Source organism: Mus pahari, chromosome 2 (assembly GCF_900095145.1).
Source record: "Mus pahari chromosome 2, PAHARI_EIJ_v1.1, whole genome shotgun sequence".
Taxonomy (NCBI): Eukaryota; Metazoa; Chordata; class Mammalia; order Rodentia; family Muridae; genus Mus; species Mus pahari.
The window spans coordinates 68,599,298-68,618,386 of record NC_034591.1 but is presented as its reverse complement, the minus strand read 5'-3'; positions in this window follow the sequence as shown (position 1 = coordinate 68,618,386).

The following is a 19,089-nucleotide window of genomic DNA, read 5'->3' as shown; positions in this document are numbered from 1 at the left end:
CCTGTGCAAACCAAGCCAAGGGTGGGGGAGGGACCTGTGCAAACCAAGCCAAGAGTGGGGGGAGGGACCTGTGCAAACCAAGCCAAGGGTGGGAGGAGGGACCTGTGCAAACCAAACCAAGCAAACCTTTGGATCAGCCCAGACTGATGGTGCTGACTCATGACCTCTGCTCTGCCACCTGCATACTATCAGAAAACCCCAGCCATTCCTACCCACAGCTTCTCACCTCCCAAATCACCACAACGGGTCAAGAGAGTTTTTTTTTTTTTTTTTTTTTTTTTTTCTAATTACAACTTTCACTTTTTCTTCTGGAAAAAAGTTAAAATAACATTGTAAAATTATGTGCCAATTTCTAGAGGCCTGTGATTATATGATTGTCAACACCGAGTGTCACCTTGGGTCTTCTGTTGCTGAGCACACACATCAGGAAAGCAAAATACATTTTTATGGGTAAGAAAGATTTGGACACCTCTGGAAACATGAGATTTAGACAAAAAGGTTATTTTTTTGAGTAGTATAGGTAAGATTTAAATAATACAATTGTGAAGACAGACTATAGCTGGAGACCACTGGTGTTCAGCTTTTGTACACTGATAACGGAAATGACAGAGAACAAATCCACACCAGTTTACATGTCCTCCTATAGAGAAAATATGAAGAAATCCTCCGTTTTTCTCACTTAGAAATCACTGAGAACATGACTATATTCTTTTTGATTCACTCCCTGACACCATGGCATATCTTGACTTCTGTCAGAGTTACTGGAGAAATAGTGATTCTTATTTGTTCATTCAACTGTTTTCTTGAGGAAGGACCTTACTCTCTTCTCACAATGCCTGCGGCAGACTCTCCAGCCCTGGCATTACAGGTGTGCACCTCTACCTCTGGTGATCCAGAATTTTGTGATGTTGTCTATGAAATCAAAATTGGAAATGACCTCTAAAGGACATGAGTATCCATTCAGGTAAAATTAAGCCACTTGTCTCCATTTTTGCTCATTTTGTTGATGTTAATCTTTGATGTCCACAGCACAAGCTCTGCTTTGACTCTTAAAGGTCTCTGAAGGAAGTCCCCAGCTAGGGTCAGCCATGGCATGGACAAGGAAATGGCCTTGGAAATCAGCTCATCGTGTGTTCAAGATCTCCACTCTTCTCTTACCGATGCCATCAACTGACTGCTAACTCATTTTGACTCAGATCATTTTAGGTTAGTGAGGCTTCACCAGACGGCATCTGCAATATAAAGTAAGCGATAAAAGGCTTGCAATATGAGGAACCTTGTAGGGCGGGTAGTTTCTGGCTTCTTTGGAGGGAATATTCCTGAAAAAGAACACTTCCATTTCCAATGCTCATGCACGCACACAGGCACACACTTGTGGGCACACACAAACACAGCAGTCAAACAATTGCCTTGCTATTTAGTCTTTCAGAAAAGATCAAGGTATGGAGGTGGGACATTGTTATGTCTTACCTCTGCCTCTGTCTTGCCCACAGGCAGCAGTTGTGACTCTAGTCTGTCCCCCTAGTCCCTGCTCCTCACTACAGAACCCTTCCCCAATATGAACTGACTCAGTTTCTCCCACATGTTGGTGGATGACTATCTGTTTGCTCTCCCATCTCCACCTTCCTCTCACACCTGCACAGCTCATTTTTCCTCTCCAGCCTCTATCTGCACCCCAGATCCCCCATTTACGCTCCTCAGAGTGTACTCTGATCTCTTCCAACAGTTGTTTTTCTTGGGAAAATCTGCCCATTGCTCAGGTTCTGAGAAAAGGTTAAGTCAAGGTCCTGACAATCAGAGAACGAGACCCCTCACTTCTTCAAGGGCCGAGAAAGCCAAGGAAGCCAACGTGACCAGCAATCCTTTCTAACTGCCGTGCTGGCAAGGCTGAATCTCGTCCTGTGTGCCACCCCCTGGAAAAGCACAGCCACATGCAAGCCCTGCATGCTACTAGAACGCAATGCTTCCCAGGCACAGCATGTATGTTTCAATGAGAGTTTGATGGCAGGAAAATGCAAGCTCAGGCTTCAGAAACAGGGTCCACTGGTTGAAGTTTCACCTCACTTGCTCCCCACATAAGAAAGAAACAAGCCAACTCTGGGACTTTACTGGATCTTTAAGTGGAGTGAAAGCTAATTGCGATTTTTTTTTTTTTTCTGGAAATGTCCAACTGTAACCTGTCCTGATGACTCTAACGTCAAAGAACAAGCAATCCCATGAGCAGGGTCATGAGCAGGGACAGGGCTGAGCTGGGTAATTCTTCTGCCCATCTGGATTTCTCTGAGGGACATCAGTTGAGTCCAGTGGGTAGCTGCTCCTCCTGAGAGGAACAATGACCATGTCATTCCCGTGCCTGGTCCCTGGTGGTAGTGGCCCCACTATGCCTCTCTCTGCTCCACACGCTCTCAGAGCCTCTCTCCTTAATCTCTCCAGGGTCTTCAGACTTTTCTCATGGCACTTCAGGGGTTCAAGACTGGTTATCCCAAAAGACAGAGGAGGAATGTCTTGAAAGCTGAGGTGGAGTGGGCCTCACCACGATGCTCCCTCATCATGCTCTGTTGACTGTAGCAAAAAAAGCCTATAGAATTCTATGAAGATACAGCTTATGTTTGTTCTTCGTTTCCATAGCAGGAGTTAACAAATTGTGGCTTTCAGATCAAAGCTGACCTTGCATCCATCACTACAGACACAGCTTTTTGGAAACAGTTGGAATTATTAGTTGTGTGCTGTCTATGGCTGTCTTCATGCTATTGTAGCGGCTATGGAGTTCACATCGATCATGAAGTCCAAAATATTTACAATATGGCTTTTTTATTGTATTTTGCATGCCTGCATGTAGAGTACAAACCTTATGCCCTGGTACCATGAGATGCTATGAGTTTCTTAGATTCTTTCAGGTTAAGTCTACACTGGAAAGGGCATCATTGCCAAGCTTTGACTCCAGCCTCCCAAATAGAACTGGAATGAACCTCCTCTGGGGAGAGGGAGCTCACTCCTGTGGTTGGTCATAAAGTGCAGTTTATGAGCACCTTGGCCCAGATCCACTGTAGTTTGGATGGGTAATGACCTTGGGCACTGCAGTGTAGTGTTATTGTGGAAAGGAAGCCATTAAGGCTGGGCTCATACCAAGAAAATAACAGTGGGGTTAATTCAAATGACTCTCCAAACTTCAGGCCTCCGTCCCAACCACCAGATCACTTTGTTTTACAAGTTAAAAAAGTTGCAAGGCCACTTTTCTCCTTTGCTAATGAGCAGATCACTGGGTGCCTGAGAACAGAGCAGGGACAGAAGTTTTCAGCTGGCTGATTCAAGTGTAGAACATGGGGCCATGTCGCTTTTCTCCACTGGGGCCCAGCATGGCTGGTAGTGACTGCCGCGAGACAGGGGGAGGGAGGCCCAAATTTTAAGGCAGGTTGTCTACTACCTTGTATAAACAAACCTCCAATCTCAGTGTTTTAATCGAGCTTTTTCATGCTCACTATGCCTTGGGGTTGACTGAGCTCAGTTGGGAAGTTCTGAGTCATCTTGGGCCCCAGGCCTCTGTGGCTCGCCTGATTTTGGAAAATGTAAGATGGTGCTAGAGCTGCTGGGGGAGCTTGTGATGAGAGCGCTGGACATATCTCATCTTCTCAGTAAGCATGAGGTCAGAGTTTCTCAAAGCATGGCATCTGGGCTCTAGGAGGAACGAAGCAGGAGTTCCAGTCCTCCAAAAGCCTGGACTTTCAGGATGTCCTATCTGCCATATACCACTAGCCAAAGCAATCATAGGCCCAGCACACCCAAGAGGAGGGGGAACAGGCCTCTGCTACTATAGATTGAGCCCAGGGCTACACACATGCCAAGTGAGGGCTCCAAGACTGACTTATATCTCCAGCTCTCTTTTTGCTGGTTATTTTGAGACAGTGTCATTGAGATTGGCATTCAACTCACTCTGTAGCCTAATAAGGCCTTGAATTGTTGATCCTTCTGCTTCAATGTCTAGAATAGCTGAGGATACCAGTCCTGACAAGCCCACATCCTTTGGCATGAATAGTGACATGGGAACACGTGGAGAGATAGCTGGAGACTTATTGGTTAAAGTTCTTTAGAGAGACAGAATCAATAGGACCAGATCCTATTCTATTCTGCACAAACCAATGGGGTACACTGCAGAGAGGAAGACAGAGGAGAAGGAAAGAGAAAGTGAGGATGGGGGAGAGAAAGGAGGGAAGAAAGGTAGGAGTGAGGGAGAGAAGGAGGGGAAGAAGAAAGGAAGGAGAAAGAGCTAGAGAAGGAGGGAAGAGAATATCGCCAATTTTGTGAGAAATGTGGTGCATAAGTAATCTGCTCCAGCATTTCCTCCTGCTCAGAGGACGTCCACCTTTTTCTATTTTGGTCTTTCACTGATTAGAAGAGAGGTCTCCACATACGATAAAAAGTCACCTGCTTTATTCAACATTCACCAATGTGAATGTTAACTTCATCCTTTCCTTGCCAAAAACTAAGCCAGAGCCATTCCCATAAAAACATCCAGTATTGTATTTACTGAAATATCTGAGTATTTTATTTTTTTGTACATGGGTACACTGTAGCTGGTTGTGATGGTTGTGAGCCTTCTTGTGGTTGTTGGGAATTGATTTTTAGGACCTCTGCTCTCTCCGGTTGGCCCCACTCGCTCTGGTCAGCCCCACTGTCTTCAGACACACCGGAGGAGGGTGTTAGATCTCATTATGTCTCATTATGGGTGGTCGTGAGCCACCATGTGGTTGCTGGGAATTGAACTCAGGACCTTTGGAAGAGCAGTCAGTGTTCTTACCCACTGAGCCATCTCGCCAGCTCCATATCTGAGCATTTTGACCCAGCCAGGCTGCTGTACAAAATTTTGTATCAACAGGGCCAATCTTGGAGCCTGGTGACCACAGCAAACCAAGGGTTACCAAGGTTACTTCTTCGCATCCTTCTATCCTGTATCTGGTTCATAGTTTCCTTCATATTCCTGGGTTTCTACCTCCAGGGTTCTCCTCTGAGCCTTAGCCTCCCAACCCATGGTTCTCTCTCTCTCTCTCTCTCTCTCTCTCTCTCTCTCTCCCTATTCTTCCATTAATCACAATCCCAGCCCTGGCTGATAGACAGGGGTATCTTATTTGTGTGCCACTTGGGAAGTCGAGAGTTTTGAGGATGATGGTGAGTGAGGCAGGAACATCAGACTAGTTAATCCAGCAACTATCAGCCCTGGGTATCCAACACTGGTGCTCCCCATCCAGCCCCCTGAGTTTCCCCATCTGTCTTCAGACTTATCGTTCCAGAATGTTAGCCTATTAACTGAAGAAGGCTAGAGGAATCCAAGGATAGTTTGTTCCTCTCGGGTCCCTTATGTGCTCTGCAATAGGGCCCATCTAGATGCAGTTGTCTTTTTTCTTTTGCTTTGTGTTTTAAAGGCAGGAATTTCCCAGTCCATAGGAGAGAGCAACACCTGGGGGTGGGGTGGGGTGGAGAAAATGATGAAACAGGACTGGTGCTCAAAGAAGGACGCCCACCAGTGTTCATGAGGCAGCATGATTACCCTTCAGGGCTGGGTAGAAAACCTGACTGTAACTTGCTTTGTTTCCTTTCACTCAGCACCCAGCTTTGAATGCAGAGAGGTAGATCCATCGTAGCAAGCTCTTAAAGCTTTCCTACTTTATATGCATTGCCCAAAGGAAGTCCCTTTGTTTGAACTTTTCTTTCATCCTGGGAAAGGTTACTTAAACAGAGCTTTGTGTATGTATGACCATATATACAGAGACATTCCCACATAGCCCTTCAATAGGTAGCTGAAGACAAAGAACTCTTGAACCAACACCCAGCAGAATCATAAACATTATCTAGGTATCCAGACAACAGTAGCTTGCAGTGAAAACTCAGAGTAAAGAGGAAATGTGAGCCATCGAGGGGGGTAGAGTGCTGACCACGTAAGCACGATCATCTGAGCTCAGATCCCCAGCACCCGGGGAAAACGCTGGGTGTAGCTCACGCCTGTGATTTCAATGCTGGGGAGGCAGAGAATCATGGATCTCTGGAGCTCACTGTTTGACCAGACGCGCCAAATTGGTGAGGTACAGGTTTGCTCAAGAAGAAACTTTATCTCAAAAAGTAAGGAAGAGAGTGACAGAGCAGACATCCAACATGGAGCTCTAGCTTCCATCCACATGTGATGTGTGTATATATATATATATATATATATATATATATATATATATATATATATGGACAATCTACAAATAACTATGCATGGACATATCTACAAATACATATGTAAGTACACACAAAATGTTCTAGAAGGATAACTATCTAATATAACCATGGTTACACTGAGGAGGGTGTTGGATGGAGAAGGGGACCTTTTACATTTTGTTCTATGTATCTTCTCATATCTTATACCAAGCAAGAACACATTGATCTCTTCAACTTGAAACCTTGTGAAGTAGGCGTGTGTTAACTTGTAGTTAGGGCTGCTGTAGCTATGGGCCATCCTCTGAATACCTTAAAGAACAGTGATCCGTTAGCTCACTTATCTGGAGTTCAAGGTCCAGGCACCAGAGGACAAGGTCTAATCAGTCTGAACCTGTAACGTGGACAGCATGTGTTTCATTTCCCCAGGGAAGTGGGATGCAGGACAAACCGTAGGAGGTAGGGAGAGAGCTTTACCCTGAACAGAGGCCTTGGTCAAGGCCGGGTAGCCATGCTCTGTGAGAACGTGGGGTCCAGCCCCAGGGAGCCACATGTGGAACAGAGAAGAGAGGAGACAGGTATTTAGTCCTTGTGACCAAGAGGTGACAGAGTCACATCTATCTTCTCTTTAGAACGTTAGGTGTTACCATCACTTCAGCCTGAATCAAATCTGCAGGTTTGAAGGTTTTAATTTGGTGAGCAGGGAGACTATTCTCCTTTGAACAGATCTTTAATTATTTTCCGTGTGCCAAAGCGTGATCTAGGGGAGACATAACAGCTGAGGGGAAGCAGATTTGTGACCTTGGCTTAGAGCATTTGTTTTTGGTCTTAATGAGTTTTTGTACAATCTCTTTGTAGAATCTGATTTAAAAACAAAAACAAAAACAAATACATAGATGATTACTTCAGAAAAGGCACCTAGAAAAATTTGCATATAATTTCTAGGTCATAAACATCCTTTGTCAATCCTCCCCTCAGCTGTCTTCGCATTTAGAAAGGAGCCTAAGGCGGAGGCGAACCCTTGACTTCTGGGCTGTATGCCCAGTCATCTTTCCTTTCTTGTTCTGTTCTGTTTGGGGGTTGACTAAGATGTCAGGCTGGATTTGAACTTAACTCTGTAGCCTGGATAGGCCTTGATCTTGTGATTTTCCTATCTTAGTCTCTAGTGTAAGGGAGATTACAGCCTGGGCCAACACATCTGGTCCTTTGAAGAATCTACATAAGGCATTTGCGTAGTCATCAAAAGCTTCAGGAAAGAAGCAGTTTAGTAGAAACTAGATTCATTTTCAATAAATAAAAAAACAAACAAAAAACAACAAACACCAAAAAGGGGGAAAAAAAACGCTCCCCAAACGACTACCTTTATTTGCATGCAGTAAAAGAATTGTAAAAGTTTTCTAGGCATCCTGTTGCTGTATGATGCACCTTGGGGGACAAGGTGTCTGTGGAGTTGAGATTCCCTTAGCCTTCCTTGCAGGTGACACTCAGTTCAACTTTGAGGATGCACTCTGGTGGAAACAGCGACACTGTCACACTAGCCTTTCTCTCAGAAAAGAGGCTAAGTTGTACCATCAGCGTCTTTGAGTGGCGGAAGTGGGAGAGTGTGGGATGTACCTGGCATACAGCGTTGCTGCTCTGCAGGGGAAGAGAAGAGCGCTTAGAAGTTGGGGTCCACACGATAACAGGGCTGCAGCCTCAATCCCAGGTGCCTCTTCTGAGAACTGGGTCTAGCCTTGTGTGCCTCCTACCATGGTTGGCATGGTGGCGCCATGTAGGAGGTGAAAGGTCACTCGTTGCTTTCTCCCATGAGGTGGCCTGAAGCAGCACTTGATCCCTGAGAGCCTGGGAAGATAAAAGAGGAGTCTAGGATGAGGAGGACCTGCAAGGGTGTGTGAACAGAGCTGCGCCCATCATGGGGACTGACAATCAAGAGTCAGAGAGACACTAAAAGTGTCTCCAAGGATGGGATACAAGATGACTGCAGGGGACCTTGGTACTGTGACACCTTCTCCCTCATGATTCCCACCCTCCAGCTCTGAGGCTCTCCTGTCTATAGTGAAGGACTTGGCTGAGTGAGGATCTCAAAGGGAAGCAGAATTAAGCTCCTATCTACAGGATACACCATTTCCCATCCCTTCACTTAATACCTCTGACATCAGATGTCTGCAGCAGATGCTGCTAAAGATGTGGAGACAGATGACCACATGCAGAGAACATACAGTGAGACTGATTCCTCTGAGATTCCGTGAGCACTCCAGCCTTGGGAACCCTGCTGGCCCTTGGTTTCTCCTTCCCTCCTCCTGCCTCCGGCTTAGGTTATCCTGGGCGACCTAGTAGGACTTCTTTTCTCTCCCCTCCAGGCTCTTAAGCCATGCAGCCCTTTTATTCTGCCTTCTTTTTCATTATTTATCAGGACAACCTTCTTTTTCATATCTGAATGAGTCATTGGCTGCAACACAGGCTCTCTCTAAGAAAGTCTCCAACTTCAGCACCTGAAGCTCTGTGTGTCTCTCGGATGCTCTGATCCTTCTCTGGGGAGAATGGCCAGCTTCCCCGGCTGTCACCTGCTTCCTGTGCACTTGTGAGGGTCCGAGTGAGCAGCATGACAACATGTCCATCGTGTTCATCTTGCCCAGGTCTTATTGATCCAGAGGTTGTAGATCAATCCGGTTTATAGAAACCCTGAGTCATTGTTAAGACAACCCAAGCAAACAGCAGCTAACACAACCAGGCCCTTTCACATGCTCAGCCCATGTCCTTCCGTGGGGAGAAACGCCTGCCTGAGCTCCTTTACTGGAGAGGTGAAGAGAGGAAAAACAACAACCCATAAACAACAACAAGTCACCACCATAGCAAGCTACCACAGGTGCTGAGCAGAGAAACCTCGGGTAAAATACGCTGGGGCGAGGCACCCATGCAAAGCAAGGCGGTCGAGCTGTCCAGAATACTAAAGCAGGGAACACGTCAGCAGTAATTACCACCACAGAGGTTAGCTCTGTCTTCTTTCCAGTTCCACATCGAATATACTGCACACTAGAGGTCTGACTAGAAGGAATTTATGTAGATTATATTGAATATGCTGTTAGCTGGAAAATCATGTGGTTTGTGTTACTAATTCTTGCCCTACCCTACCCTCAGCTAGAGCTCACCTATTGGTGAATGCCTCACAGTAAAGGAAATGCCTCAAGGAACTCCTGCAATCAGGACCTGGGACTCTCCCCATCACCGTCAGTCTCCTTTGCAGAAGTCCCTACAATGTCTTCCCCTAGAAAAGAACCATTTAAAAAACAACGTTAGTGGGCCACGGGTGGAAGCAAGAGGTTTGCAAGTTCGAAGTCTGCGTGGGATACCAAGGGAGTTCAAGACCAGTCATTGAACATTGGGACATGTACTAAATGAGACACATTCCCAAAGTTAAAAATACAAAAAGGGTTAGAGGTGTATAGCTCAGTGGTAGGACACTTGCCCAGCCCGAGTAAGGTCCTGTGTTCAATCCCCAGTGGAAAGAAGAAAGGAAGGAAAGAAAAAGTGGAGGAAAGAAGGAAGGAGAAAAACTACCATTTTACTTCCTTTGGGATGCCTCCAAAGTAGGGCCACCCACACAGAAACACACTTCTATCTTTTGAGATTTAACAGCTGAGAAGGAGAGCCATGGTTTGGCACACAGAGGAAGCAGAGGAAAGTGATCTCAAATCCAGGAGCTGGAATGCCTTCACATGGGCTCTCTACCTCACGGTGTAACACACGCACACACATAGGCTCTCTACCTCACGGTGTAACACACGCACACACATAGGCTCTCTACCTCACGGTGTAACACGCACACACACATAGGCTCTCTACCTCACGGTGTCACATGCGCACACACACATAGGCTCTCTACCTCACGGTGTCACACGCACACACACACATAGGCTCTCTAACTCACGGTGTCACACGCGCACACACATAGGCTTTCTACCTCATGGTGTAACACACACACACACATAGGCTCTCTACCTCATGGTGTAACGCGCACACACACACATAGGCTCTCTAACTCACCGTGTAACACACGTACACACACATTAGTGAGGTCCTTCAGAGCATCGGCAGGGAAATAGCTACAGAATATAATGCTAAATTAAAAAGCCAACAACAACAAAACAAATCCACTTATGCGGCATGCATAAATGAGGGTGAGAAGGAGGATAAAAGTGAGAATGTATCTGTATTTATACATGATTTCATTTGCATAAGGACACACTGGAATCGTATTCCCAACATTAATAAAAATGGTAATTTACAGAGGAAGAGAACGGCTTATAGTGGGAAGGGGAACAGGTATAGATAATGGTGAGCCTGAGACTTCTTGCTCAAGTATCTGTCTTGCTGCCGTATTTTGATTTCTTTGACCCATGTAATGTTAGCTGCTCAAATATGTAAATTATCCAAAGGAAGGAAAATAGTAACCAAGCCAACACCCACTCCTCATTCCTATGCTCAGCCTTTTGTTGTCCTTGAAGGCAGAAGTTACCACATTGATCTACTCATCGATAAACATGACCTCGTGCTGGGTGCTCTGTGTTCTGCCCAGCATCTGCAGGTGAAACACACACACACACACACACACACACACACACACACACACTTGCGCACACTTGCGCACACTGACCACTTGTCTAGCTGCTGGCCACTGAGCAGTAGCAGAGGAAGGGCTAGTCTGGCCCCAACACCCCCCCCACACACACACACACACAATGTCCCCTGCGTTCAGTCTCTAGTTAGGCACCTCCAGTGGGCTGGTCTTTTGCCGAGTAGTTCCTGTAAGGGCAGAGATCTCACACAGTCATGGATGGCCCTTGCTGGCCAGCTCCTTATACACAGTGAGCACCCAATGACTACAGTTTAAATGAATAAATTAATAAGCTGCTTCCAGAGATATGCAACTTGGGATCAGAGGCAGCTGAGGGGCTAGGAGGAAGCAGGTGGTCTCTTGCTGAAGAGAAGTGACTTCTAAAGGCGTGGAACAGGTGGAGAGGGTGAAACCTATGGTTTTGTTTTTTTGTTTTTTTCTTTTTCTTTAGGTCTAAACAGTAGTGGGTTACCCACAAGTCTCTGCCCAGGGCTGTGTCCCTACACAAAACTCGGAGACACTAGCTTAGAAATGATGAGCCTCTGTACCCAGAACTCTAGACCTATGGAATTTCAAAAGAAATTACCTATGTGTCTCCCAAGGTGGTGAATCCTGATAGATTCCCCACTTATCTTGTGCCACCGAGGCCATTAAACAGTAAATACAAATGAGGTCATGTCCACTTCACACCAGACACTGCCGAGAAGCTGACGCCCACGCCAGGAGATAGCAGGGCTGTTATCTGTCTTGGAGATTTACTTGCCTCGCTCTGCCCGGACTGATCCTTAACTTGATCCGTTTCAATCCTAAGCCCTGGGTTTTCAAATGTGCCAACTTAAATCTCTTTCTGAAAGGCAAACGTTTCTTCAAGCTTTGTGTCTTTCTTAAATATGGATCACCCTCTGGGGTCGATCTTCACGGACGTTTATGACAAGCCAGATTCTGGCTTCCCCTCCCAGTACCTCAGGTCAGGTAGACAATTCTCCCAGCCTTTGCCATCAAAGTGGAGGCAGTGACAAGGTATTTATGTCCAGTAAGCATTCATTTATGTGACTTTCACCTGCCATGCTGATTCACCGGGGAAGGCTAGCCAGTGCGAACAGGTCTCCCTCCAGCTTTAATTACTGTAGGCCCAAAGATGAATGACCGTCCTTGGGGAGTAACCACAAAGGACCAGGGTCACAAAGGGAAATGGCTGAGCTGTCAGCTTCACCTGTGGACTGGATAAGCTGCGGGGTGAGTTGCAAAGCGAGCCACTCAGCTTGGTCAGCAGCCGAGGGCCGCCAGCATCAGCATTAAGCTAATGAGACAGAGACAAATTAAAACCCTTTTCGGGATCAACAGCTGTCCTTGGGCCTCTTGCTCATAACTGGCTTTCTGTTTTCCCAGGGCTACAGCAGGTACATATCTGAGAGGTGAGGGAAAATGAGATCTGACTGCCAGAAAGGGCCCTAGGCGGGGCAGCTGCCTCCCGGCTCCCACATGGTACACGCGAGCTGAGGGACACATATGCACATTCGCAGATTCGTAACAGTGAGGGAGAACTGGTTCAAACGAACCAGGAGCAAACCAAACAGCCAGGAAAGGAAGCTTCACAATGGGTAGAAAACAAAGACAAGGCAACACTTAAGAGTGACCCTGACAGAAATAAACCAAAGCATGAGAAGCAGGAGAAGGTAGAGAAGCTGAATAGGATAATACCCGTGCATGGGATACGATAACACCCGTGCGTCGGGTACGATAACACCCGGAAAAGCCAAGTAACCTGGCATATAGAAACTGGAGACACGGGGACTTCAGAGTGGATGCAGAATTAGCCAAAAGCAGAAACACATAGAAGACACTGCAAAACCTGAGGGCAAGAGATAGTGGAGTAATGGATATAAGACAGAAAGGATAAATATGCAATGTAGAACATTAAAATATTCTGAAATGTTTACTTTTGTGCCACTCTTTCAAAATACCAGTCCCAGCTCAGAGAATCTTCCTCAAGAGCAGCCTGACTGACTTGCCTCCCACAGGTAAATGAGCAGATATTACCGGAGGTGGGTGTATGAGGAGATTGAACCTGCAGCAGGACAGCAGAAAGCATGCTGATATGGAGATGTTGCAGGGCTGCTGGGGACCCTTGTGAGCATCAGGGCCAGAAGAGATGGAGAGTCAGTTTCCCGGAAGTGATGTGGAATGACCTTGAAGGTCACTGCCCAGCCTCTGCTTCTCTCAGGGGACTGTTCTATGGGGTGTCCCTCAGAAACTCAAGGGGTCCCTATAGGTCTCAGCCCCAACTACTCATAATGAAAATCTGCTTATTAATGCATGTTTTCTATAATGCATTTCAATGGTATCTTTTCTACATACAGGTTCTGTGCTTTGTTCTTCTCTACTCTTCCTCCACTGTCTTCTTATCCTTCCACCCACTCTTGCTGGCCCTTTTCTGCAGCAAGTAAGTACAGGAAATCTTTACACCTGGGTCCCTATTTGGTCTTGGTGTCTTAGTAAGGCTTCTGTTGCTTTGAAGAGGCACCATGACCACAGCAACTCTTAGAGAAGAAAACATTTAATTGGGGCTGGCTTAAAATGAAGAGGTTTAGTCCATTATCATCATGGCAGGAAGCATGGCAGCACACAGGCAGTTGGTAACTCTATGTCTGGATCGGCAGGCTGATATACATACACACACACACACACACACACACACACACACACACACACTGATGAATATATATATACCAGTGACACACTCCAACAAGGCCATACCTATTCCAACAAGGCCATACCTCCTAATAGTGCCACTCCTTATGGGCCTATGAGAGACATTTTTATCCAAATGGTAATGTGCATTATCCCTCTGTTGTGTGATACTACTCCTGGGGACATGTGGCATCTTTCCATCTCAGACAGAGAACTGATAACGGACCAAAGTAAAGATGCCACCAAAGTCCAACTTAATAAACCTATGAATTTTGGGGAGTTACTTACAGGAATTCCAGTGGGGGGGGTCCCTTACAAGAGCAGAAATGACTCAAAGACACCAGCATCCCCCAAAGCCCACACCAGCATGGGTGACAGCTCATGAAAGCTGTGAACTTGGAGGGCACTACTCAGCCTTCATGCATCCCAACAGATTGGAGAATGTCCTTTCCAGGTGGCTCGGTTGGTCTGAGCCCCTTCCAGGTAGCTCAGCTGATCTCTGGCTCTTCAGATAGTTGGTAGGCCTTGCTTCAAATCAGCTTAGCTGGTTGGGCTCTGGTTCTTCTGGGTGGCTGTGGTAGTCTGAGCGTCTCTCAATGGTCCATACTGCCAATATACACTTCAATCTTGAGGAGAGAGGGACCTAGTGAATCTGGTCAGTTTTAGGGTCTTTCTGAAACCTTTGAGTTGTTTACCTCTGGAACTTAATGAGTGTCCCTGAAGGATGGAATGTTGCACTTTACCTTAGAACATCCTGTTGTTTCACTTCTCTTTAGCATCTTGTATCTTAACCACCTGCCCTCTAAGACAGAAGGCAGCTACACAGCGCATGGCAGCCGGATTCCTTCATCTGCGTGCACTACGCACACACCCCTCTCCACATGATGCACCTAGCAACACCCCACTTCCTCAAACCCCTTCCTGTATCTAGATACATGTGTGCCCGCTGGGGATGCACATGATAAAAAATCAGATGCATTGTGGGAAGAGACATGCACAGTAATCTATCCACCAAAATAATCATCTAAATTTTGCCAACCCCTTTCTTTCTTAGATGCCATTAAAAGGCATCTCAGGCTGTGGTTAGGGGTCTTACTTAGAATATTCAAGAGGCCAAGAATCTGAAAACACCTGCCAGACTCCAGCCACTGATGCATTCTCCCCTGAAGCTGCCCTGCTCCCGATTTCATGTCACAAACATTCCATGGTCCACTCCTCCTCTTCCTCTTAATGTACACAGGTCACTTCTCTTTCCCTGTCTTATTTCCAGAGCAAAAGCGTAGAATAAAACAAGATAATCGTTCTGAGTACAAATAAATCCGTGGTTCAGGGACTGCTGTGGAAAAAACCCACACTGAGAGATGACATAACCCAGCAACGGTGGGATCAGGAACTTGGGAGGAGCCCATGACACGTTTAGGGCATGGTTTGCCCATTAAAGAGGCAAGGAGACGAGCAAAGAAGGCTTCATCAAGGGGACTGAGGTTTCTGCCTTTTACAACTAGTTAAATGTTAATTAAGTTGGCTAATTATGGTAATCAAAGCAGTGGGTTCCCCATTCTGGGAAATGGCCTTAATTTTGGCTACTTTGAGATACACTCAGGGTCTTCAACTCTGACATTTTCCAAACTGGGGGTCTCAGGGTTATATCACCCGATATATATATATATATATATGATACATTTTCATATTATAAACCCTGTAAAGTTCCTCAGAAATGCAAAATTTTAAATTTCCTGCAGCCTTTTTAGCCCCAGCAGGTACTTTTATGGCATATGTGTTTGGGGAAGCTTCTATGCTTTCAATTCTTCCTGAGTTGGAAAGAGTATGAGATTCATATGTGGTCAGGGCGCTATGAGAATGGCCCATTTTTGCCAGTGACTGAAGCTGCTCCACTTCCTGACAGCCCCGCTCTTACTGAGGGTAGCTCTATACTCACTGTGTGGACAAAGAACTAATGTGCACTGACAGATTATGCATTTGAAAATCTGTGACAGTCTTGGGGCACATCACTTGAGACAACAGGGTCTGAGTTTCTAAAACGAACATTTAAGAGCTGAAAACATGGCTGAAAAGTCAAATACCTGGCACACAGAATTAAAGGAGGGCTGGGGAAGGAGAGCGATGTCTCTCTCAATCTCCTTTCATAGCCTGAAAGTTCTCGTGTATCTTTACATACACAGGCTATTTTTTCATTCTCTGTAAGATATAAAGCAAAACCAATGAGCTTACAGGGAAAACCCAAAGCAACACAAAAGTAGATAAAACAACCTTAAATTATGAATAAAAGCAAGGAGGTTGACTGGTGTAACCAGCATCAGGAAAGAAGGAGAGGGAGGGTATGTCCGTGCGGCTTCAGTGTAAGCAGGAGAGTGCTGGTTCCCTTGGTCAGGTCATCTTCGGATGCTGCAGCTTCATTCCAGTGGAGGGCAGTGCACAAGTAATAAGCCTTGATTGTCCTCTTTGGCTTTCTTTCATGTGTATCATTTTGATATTCTTTTATGGTGGCACACTGTCCATGCCTGAGAGCAGACATGCATTTTCAGGGGCACCCAACAGTAATCTTAAAAACATTAGATATGTGGGTGGATTTTCAAACTCTGGTGGGACGGCCAAGGTTAGAAACTTATTTTGAATATGGTCTGTAAAGGTCACTGTAAAGGCAGAATCAAATGAAAGTGTTCTCATGCCTTTCCTAACCACAAATAATATTTTCCCTGGCCAAGAGCCCAAGCAGAATTTCAACCCCTAATCACTAAATTTCTCCATTATGGAGTCTTAACTCCATGCTAGCCACACTGTAACATCCAGAACTAATTATTGAAAAGATTCAGAGAGACTGCCAGATGCTATAAACCTTCATGCCATAAATGCATGTAATACTCTTACACATATGGAAGTCCCTAACCCTAGAGCTATCTGTCTTGAATACTCTGTTTTATGTCCTAGATAATTTCCTTCTCAACTTTAAAAAGTTATTTATTTTCTATTTTATTTATTTATTTATTTATTTATTGTGTCAAGAATAAAACAAATACACACTATCATGCTGTTTGGTTTTGGTAATTTTTTTGTTTTAGAATTTCATACAGTATTTACATCGTTTACACCCTACCTCTTGTGTATCTCCCACTCCCTTTCTAATTATTGATCTCTTCTTCAATCATCATTGTTTTGTATATGTAAATACATGAATACATACATACATGAATACATACATACATGAATACATACATACATGAATAAATACATACATGCATGCATACATACAAACACACATACATGTAAATATATGTAAACCTGCTGAGGTTCGTGCTGCTTGTAGGTGCTGAGGGCTGACCACTTGTGACTGGATAACCTTTTGGAGGGCTCATCCTGGAGATGAGATGTCTCCCTTCTCCACAGCCCTTCACTGCCTGTAGCTCTTCATCTACAGATGGACCTTGTGGGATTTCCTCCATTTAGGTTTGCATGTCATGATAACTGGTGTGGTCCTTACGCAGGTCTTGAGATCTCATGGGTACAACTCTGCTGGCATATCTAGAAGACACAGTCTTGCAGCAGACATCCTGGCCCCTGGCTCTTACATCTGCCCCCTCTTCTACGATGCTGCCTCAGCCTTAGGTCTAAGGATTTGGCCGTAGACGTATCAGCTAGGGTTGGGTACCCCATAGTCTCTTGTTCTCTGCGTTTTGTGAATTTAGTGATCTCCATCTGCTGCAAAAAGAAGCCTCTTTGGCGAGAGATGAGGGCTACACTTATCTGTGCATATAAGGACAGATATTTACATTATAGTTAGGAATTATACTTGCTTAGGAAAGTGGCAGTTGTTTGATCTCCCCTATGGTTCATGATATACAATATATACATGTATGTATACGATATATGCCTATGTATATATTGTGTATGCATTTTAAGTAAACATAAAACAATGTTTCCTTATGGCTCTTTCACACATCATTAGTGTTAGTTATTTCCCCTTCCTTCCCTCCCCCTCTATATTACTTTCTCTTCCTTTCCTCAGTTAAAGCCTACACCCCACTTTCTCCTTTCCCCAACATCCTAGATTTTAAAGGAAACTTCTTTCATATCCTTTCAACACCTGAGTCCCAACTTCATTTTACTTTTTAATGGACTGATGTACAAGTTTTGACTAGACAACTCACCTGAGCCTTTATTAGGCAGATCTTTAGAGACAGCTCCATATTTCATAAGGTCCTATACAGTAATTTGGGCTACTTTGCTGTACATAATAGAATGGTCTTAGAACACACAGATTGTCTCTTACTCCATTCTCCTTCCTTAAAGAAAGCTCCTATCTGCTGAGGGGGTTTGCAGCTCCATGGAGGGAGCAACAGTGTCAACTAGCCAGACCTCTGGAGTTCCTGGGGAATGGACCACCAAACAAAAAATACACATGGAGGGACCCATGGCTCCAGCTGCATATGTGGTTGAGGATGGCGTTGTTGGCATCAGTGGGAGGAGCGGCCCTTGGGCCTGAGGGTGTTTGCTGCCCCAGTGTAAGGGATGCCAGGGTGGGAGTATGGGAGTGGATGGGTGGGGGAGCACCCTCATAGAGGCGGGGNGGGGNGGGATAGGGGGTTTCCGAAGGGAAGACCTGGAAAGGGGGAAACATTTGAAATGTAAATAAAGAAAATATCCAATAAAAAAGAAATAGATTATATTGATGCCATCTTACGTAAATATCCTGATTATCCCTCAAAAAAAGAAAGACAGACAGACAGACAGACAGAAAGAAAGAAAGAAAGAAAGAAAGAAAGAAAGAGGAAAGGGAAGAAAAGAAAAAAGAAAGAAAGGAAGAAAGAAAGAAAGAAAGAAAGAAAGAAAGAAAGAAAGAAAGAAAGAAAGAAAGAAAGCTCCTAACCCACTCAGAGCTTTGGATTTCCTAGCTGACAGAGAACACTGAGTCTCTAATCCCAAGACCAAATTATTATCCTGAAAAGAATTATGTCTGGATTCACCTTAACTCTAGGACACATTGCTCTTTATTTTGATTCTATCCAACCCACACAGGCCCTTGCAATTCCCAGCACTAGAAAACATCCTAAACCTTTGGAAGGCTAACGGTTATTGTGGGCTTTGAATTTCTGGGTATGGCCTTATGGGTAAGCCTTGTGTAAGTCCTTAAAGGGCCTTAATGACCAAATTATCCTTTCTCAGGAAAAGAACAGAAAGCTTTTGATAAATTAGAAGTCCCTTTGTTCAAGACTTCAACTTGAAGGGTTACCACAGCTCAACAGACCTTTTAAATTGTATGTTACTGAACACCACTGTGCAACACTCAGAGTTCTCACCCAGACTCTGGGTCACATCTATGACCCAGGGGATATTTATCAAAAGAGCCTTGGAATTGGATCCTGAGATTTTCGTGATGAAATTACTTAGACCTATTATAATCTTGGTAGTGATCCTATCATCCGTTGGGCTTTCTGTGTCTAACTGCAGCCTTCATTCTCTCTTCTCTCACTTAGAATCTACTCACTCTTATACAGTCCTGTGGCTATCTAACATCATGTGTCTTGGTTTCCTTGGTTTGTTTTCTTTCTTTCTTTTTTTTTATTATTATTATTTTC